Source organism: Fulmarus glacialis, unplaced genomic scaffold (assembly GCF_000690835.1).
Source record: "Fulmarus glacialis isolate BGI_N327 unplaced genomic scaffold, ASM69083v1 scaffold15494, whole genome shotgun sequence".
NCBI classification, from domain to species: Eukaryota; Metazoa; Chordata; class Aves; order Procellariiformes; family Procellariidae; genus Fulmarus; species Fulmarus glacialis.
In genome coordinates this window covers 56012-61829 of record NW_009208863.1, presented here as the reverse complement: position 1 = coordinate 61829, position 5818 = coordinate 56012, and positions in this window count along the sequence as shown.

The following is a 5818-nucleotide window of genomic DNA, read 5'->3' as shown; positions in this document are numbered from 1 at the left end:
CCACCCCACTGAGGGGGAATAAGCGAGCAGCTGTGTGGTGTTTAGCTGCCTGCCGGGTTAAACCACGACAGTCTATGATAAAAAGGACCTTGAATTACAGGTAAAAGGGAAAAAAAGGTACCCTGAAACACTGCAAATTTCCTACGTATAATATCTAAGGTGCAATTCTCCCCTCTTCTGCTCAACCTTGTTCCTGAAAATTTTGCCTGTTTGGGGGTAATTTCCACAGTGTCCTGCTTGGACTGATTTCAGGTGGTGTGAATGAGGAAGCTGAGGGCTGTTGGAAATTCATTCATTTCCCAGGAAATATTTCCTCGTCATCTGGAATGTCTGTTGAGCCAGCCTTGGGCCCAGCCTTTTATTTGTCTTTCTTAAGTCACAGAAGAACTATGACCTTCGTCAGGCCTTGGTCTCAGAGAACAAAGAATCCCTGCTCGGGCAGCTCATGGCCCAGTGAGCTGTGAGAGTAATAGCACAAGGGGAGCATCGGGTTTGCTAGAGGTGTGACCATAAGAAATGCTCTCCAGCCCTGCTACAGTATGTGAACTTGAAGCAAGATATTCAAACAAGGAGAGAGAAAATTTGAACTAATCCATTTGTGGGTTGGTTGTTTTGTTGTTTTTTTTTTTTTCTCTGGCCCTAAGATCAATGAACAGGGGAAAATTTCCAGATAGGGCTGAATAATGGAAAATCTTCCAGGGCAGGCTGTCCACATTCACTTGGAGAAACTTTGGACTCACCAGTGAGTACTACAAAAGGAAATATTGGAAGTCAACATATCTGGATAACCAGACATCCAGAAAAGTCCCCCAAGGCCCCAATCAAAAAATCTCAGAAGACCTCCTTGTGAGGATAAGGCCCCTCAGGTGTCCCACCCAGTGCTGAGGAGCAACCTGAGCCTGGCAGCAACCCCATGGTGTTGCCTGGAACAAAGCCAACATCTGTGCAAAGCCCAGCCCTTCGGTTACAGGTTTAATTACAAGAGCTAATTAGGTATCACCCAAGGGAAGAAGAGAAGGGAGATGCTTAAGAGCATCTTAATTAGGGTGAAAAGGGAGAAGAGAGGACGAGCTTATTCTGAGATTATTGAATTCAGTGATAAAGATTAGCTGAAGTGGGTTGAAGGAGGCATATTTTATAAATTCTCACACATAACAGGAAAGAACAGAATAACAAAACTTTATTAAAGAGGAAAATCCAGGAAAGCAGGCAACTTCCAAAGCTAGTTCTAAATATAAGTGCTAGGGTATCTTTCCTAAGCCACAACTTTTTGATTGAGCAGTACTTTTTATGATTGACAGTTCCCATAAAAGTGGACCTCTTGTGCCCTGCATGTGACTCTGGCATTTTTTCTGCAGCAGGAGTTCCTGAAGAAGAGCCTTTATAGGTGGCCCACAGGCAGCTAATTTTCCTTCTGTACTGTGGGACAGTTCTGTCCTCATCAGGTTAGGCAATATTTTTTTTGGTGGGACTTTGTTCACGTCTCACATTTGTTGAACTGATAAGTTCTACTCAGGAGAAGATGTGTTGACATAAAAATAGAAGGATGCTTTGAGTGAGGGGTATTTGGGTGGATGCCTTTTCAAGGCCAGCCTTTGATGCTTCCATGGAAAGAAGAAGCTGTCCACGGCAGATATCTGCTTTGCTAGAAGATTCTTCTGCCTGGCATTTTATAATTTTGCCCTGCTTTGGTTTGGATCACCCTGCAGAAGAGCTGGACCTTATGAAATAAGACCTATGGTGCAACAGGAGAGGAAGGGACACTGAATGGTGCAGAGTGATGCTTTGCCATAGGTCAGCAGCTGGTCCCCATGCCTTTGGTTTCAGCACCTCTGGCCTGAGCTACAAGATCAGTGGCTCTGTGGAGGCTGAATATGGACCAGCAGTATAGACCCCCCAGACAGTAGTGGTGGCCTACCCAGCAGCTGCATCTCTATCTGTAGGATTCAATTTATTACAGAAATCTTTCACTCCTGTAAGTAACTAAAGCCAAAGCTACAAGCCACTGAGGCAGATATTCTGCAAAAGGTCTTCTCTCTGGGAAATACCTCCTGTGAACACTTGTTCTGTAATGCCAGGCTTAGAATAATATAGTTCAATGGAATGGGAGCTTCTCAGTATCCTCCACCACCAAGAGGTTCTCCAGTCATCTCGGCCATGGCCAGGGTGCAGCCCTGTAGTTTGGCTTGCACCCTTCAGACTATGGCAGGATACGGCACATGTCAATGGGTAGCCAAGGAAATAGAGGGCTTGATTAAACTTCTGTGTTTAAAGTTTCCAAATCTTGTCTCTAGCTCCAGTATCCTTGGGTATGAAGATTATTGACTTGACTGGTTGTCTTGAGCTGGCTGGAGTGAGGAACAAGTGGTTCTACAGTGGATGTCAGCTCCATAATTCACGCCTTCTGCCACAGGCTGGTGAGCTCTCTGTGGTTAGCTGCATCCCACATCTTCAGGATCTCCTAGCTGTGGGACAAGGAAAGCCATGGGCTCTTTGGATGTCATGCCGAAGTCTAGGCATCACAGTAACAGACCACAGCCTGTCTTATCTGGTCCAGGCAACAATGAAGTATAAAACACTGAAATCCCTCCCATGGGAACTAGGTCTCAAGTTTAACCCTTAAAATCACTTCTTTTAAGAGGGGATTGGTAGGAAAGCTGAGGCAGGCAGAGCTGGCATAAAACTGTTGGGTGAAGCACATTTCCATTTGTCACACCTTCCACTGACACTCAGCAGGAGCATTATACTGCCTATAAGCCCATTTGAAGTCCTTTCCTCAACCTCACACCTGCTCACTGATGGGTAACTGGGTGTCTCACCCATCTAACTTCTGTAAGACCTTTGAGGAGAGCTTACAGCCGCTGCCTTGTCGAAAGGAAACAGTGTGTTCCTCTTCAAAGCACACCTCCATCAGGTTGCCCTGCAAAGGTGAGATGATTTCACTGACCTCCCTAAGGGAAAGCCTTCTTGAAGTGGCAAGGTTGACAGCCTGCTATAGGTCAACCCTGCACCCTTCAGTCCTCATCCCCCTTTCCCCCCTAGCATAGACTAAACCCGGATGGGCAAACTGAGCTGGTAGAAATGCAACTCAGGAGAAGTGAGGGAGGAAGTTTCTGACGGTTTAGTGGCTTCAGCTGGATCAAGTGAGTCTGGAGCTGAAAGATCATGTCCCATGAGCAGCTAAACATCTGGCTGAGACTCTGAAATGTGGGAGGCCACCAGGACCATCGAACATTTGCAGGTGGAATTTACCATAGAAATGGTTTCTAGTGATTTTGGTTTCTCATCTCAGGTGATAGCAGGAGGCTTAGTGAGAGGGTTGAAGCTGAAGCAGAAGACTTAAATGGGCACAGTCAGTAATCACGTAGTTTAAAACTGTATTTGTTAGCTGTGCTGGGTAATGAATACAAGCTCATGCCCCACCTGGCTCCCACAAGGAATTTGATGAAGCATGGGAGGTGTGAGCACCCTTAGAAACACACTGTATGAGAAAGGAGCTGAAGCCTTCAACTTGCCCTGCAGCCAAAGCAAGCAGTCAGCAGAGCCATGTCCCATCACTGGACGTGCACCCTCTCCAGGAGCACCAGGCTGGTGGTTGCTTTCCCAGGCTCACGGTGTGGATTTGTTTTGAAGCAATGCAGCAGAGGGGTATCCTCCCTTTCGCCTTCTGTGATCCCAGAGGGTGCACACTGCTGAGACAAGGAGCACAGGGGAGAAAACTGCTTGTTTTCTGATTTAAACAAACTCTGTTTCTCCAGTTGTGTTGTTGAAGGTGAGGGAGGATGCCACTGGCTCAGTTAAAGAGTCTGCACTGGAAATCATCATTCCTGGAGTTCATCTGGAACATGCTGGAAGTACAGCTCAGTGCGTAGTTGGTGTAGTCTGGAGGACAGGTATGAACACCTTGCTGAGCAGCCTTCCCTTGTGAACTAATGGGAAAACACCTGAAGAGCTGCAGTCCTAAGGAAAGAATGACAAGGCTGATCAGAAAGACTTTCACGAACTCCAGGATGTCTTGTCTGTGATGGTGTTGTTCTGGCAATATACCTAGGAGTTGTGAGAGTCTACCAGAGGCTAGAAAATCATCTTCTCTTCCCTCGCAAAGACAGAGACCTCCCTTCAGCATAGCCATGCATTCATTGTATTATGACCCTAATAACACATTATTTGCAATATGTGTTAACCAATTCAATAAGTCACCCTGATGGCGCTTTTTTTTTTTGTAGTTTTCAATACGTGCCATGAAATCTCCAAGACTTCATTTCAGCAGTGAGACCATAACAGTTTAGACAAGATCTTAAATGGTGAATAACCCTCTCCCTGGAGATTTGATGGGAAATACGAGGTATGCCTCTGTGACTTTATTATTAAAACAGAATGATCTCCCTCCAGCTCCATTGGAGGGGGAGGAGGAGGGAACACACATGGAGCAATTAAGAAAAATGTCTTTGACCTTCAGCAACTTAATCAGCTGCCAGTGTTCTTCCTAATAGTGTGCTAATGGTTAAGTTCTTCTGGATGCCATAAAAAGTGCTATAACTGGAGGCTACAATAAAGTGCTGATCAACCCACCAAGTGAGTCAATCCAAAAGTAATATCTGTCTTTGTAATGACTATAATAAAACCTATGCCAAAGCCAGGGGATGACGTGAATAAGAATGCTGCTTAATTATGCTGGGCTGCAATGCTGGGTGAATTTGCCACATTTCTGCAGACTTGCTCTTGGGTGACATTCCCAATCCTGCCTAGGAAAGCCAAACTTTGTATTTGTGTATCCAGTGCTCCAAGAATAGTCCTAAAAGGTTTGGGCAGGTGACATCTCCATCCAAGCTGACTAGAGTTTTGGTGCAGAAAAGGCTGTTGAATTTGGGCTGGGGCTGTTCATCCCGTCAGTAAATGCATGGACAAAAAACAGAATGGAAACATGACTGCGATTCCTTTTTTGAGAGGTTGGGGATAAGGAGAGGAGAAAAGGTGTTTACAAATTTTATATATCCCAGTGTTAAAGATAACCTAATATTTAATGCCATGGTATTAAACGTGGGTGAAAGTTCATTGGAGCACCCAACACGACATCATGGGATGAGGTGGTGGAGCTAAAAAGGCACAGATGTGATGAAGCAGAAAGCACTCCTGGCAGAGGGGAAAGACCTGGGTGAATCAGAGACCCTTCCTAGCACTGGGGATGGAGCCGAGGAGCTGACAGAGGTTAAATACCGTCCCTGAGTATTTACCATGAAGAAGGCAACGATCAAGTGCCCTTCAAAGGTACCTCATGGGATAACAGGAGCAGAGGGACTGGAGGATCCTCCCCTGCATGTTGCCTTTTCTTGATCTCCCTGAGGGCACTCAGCACTCCCAGAGAAGAGCTCAGATCTTGCAGGATGGAGCACAACCCATACTGGGCTTTCTCTCTGACACCCACACCCTCTACAAACCAAGTTTTGCCTGTCTTGCCCTTTGCAAAGGCACAGGTGAATAGTGGGGTAAGTGGGCAATGAGTAAACCAACACTGGGATCTTAAATCTCCCTGCTTTGGGAATTGTCGGTCTGTCCACAGACAGCAAGGGAATCGGATGGAGCATGAAGGGACGGTGGGTGCCTGGAGCCGAGGCACCTGCTGCTATTGACGGAAGGATGGCAGCTCTTTTCCTACAAAACATAGCCAGTATTTTGGGATCCCTTTGAGCACAAAGCTGCTCTCCAGGATGCTAAGAAGCAGGAACCTAATTCACAAACCCAGCATGGAGCTGGTGGAAAACACGCCACAGCCTTTCAAGGAATCGCGGAGCGGATTCCTCCCCCATCGGTAAAGAAA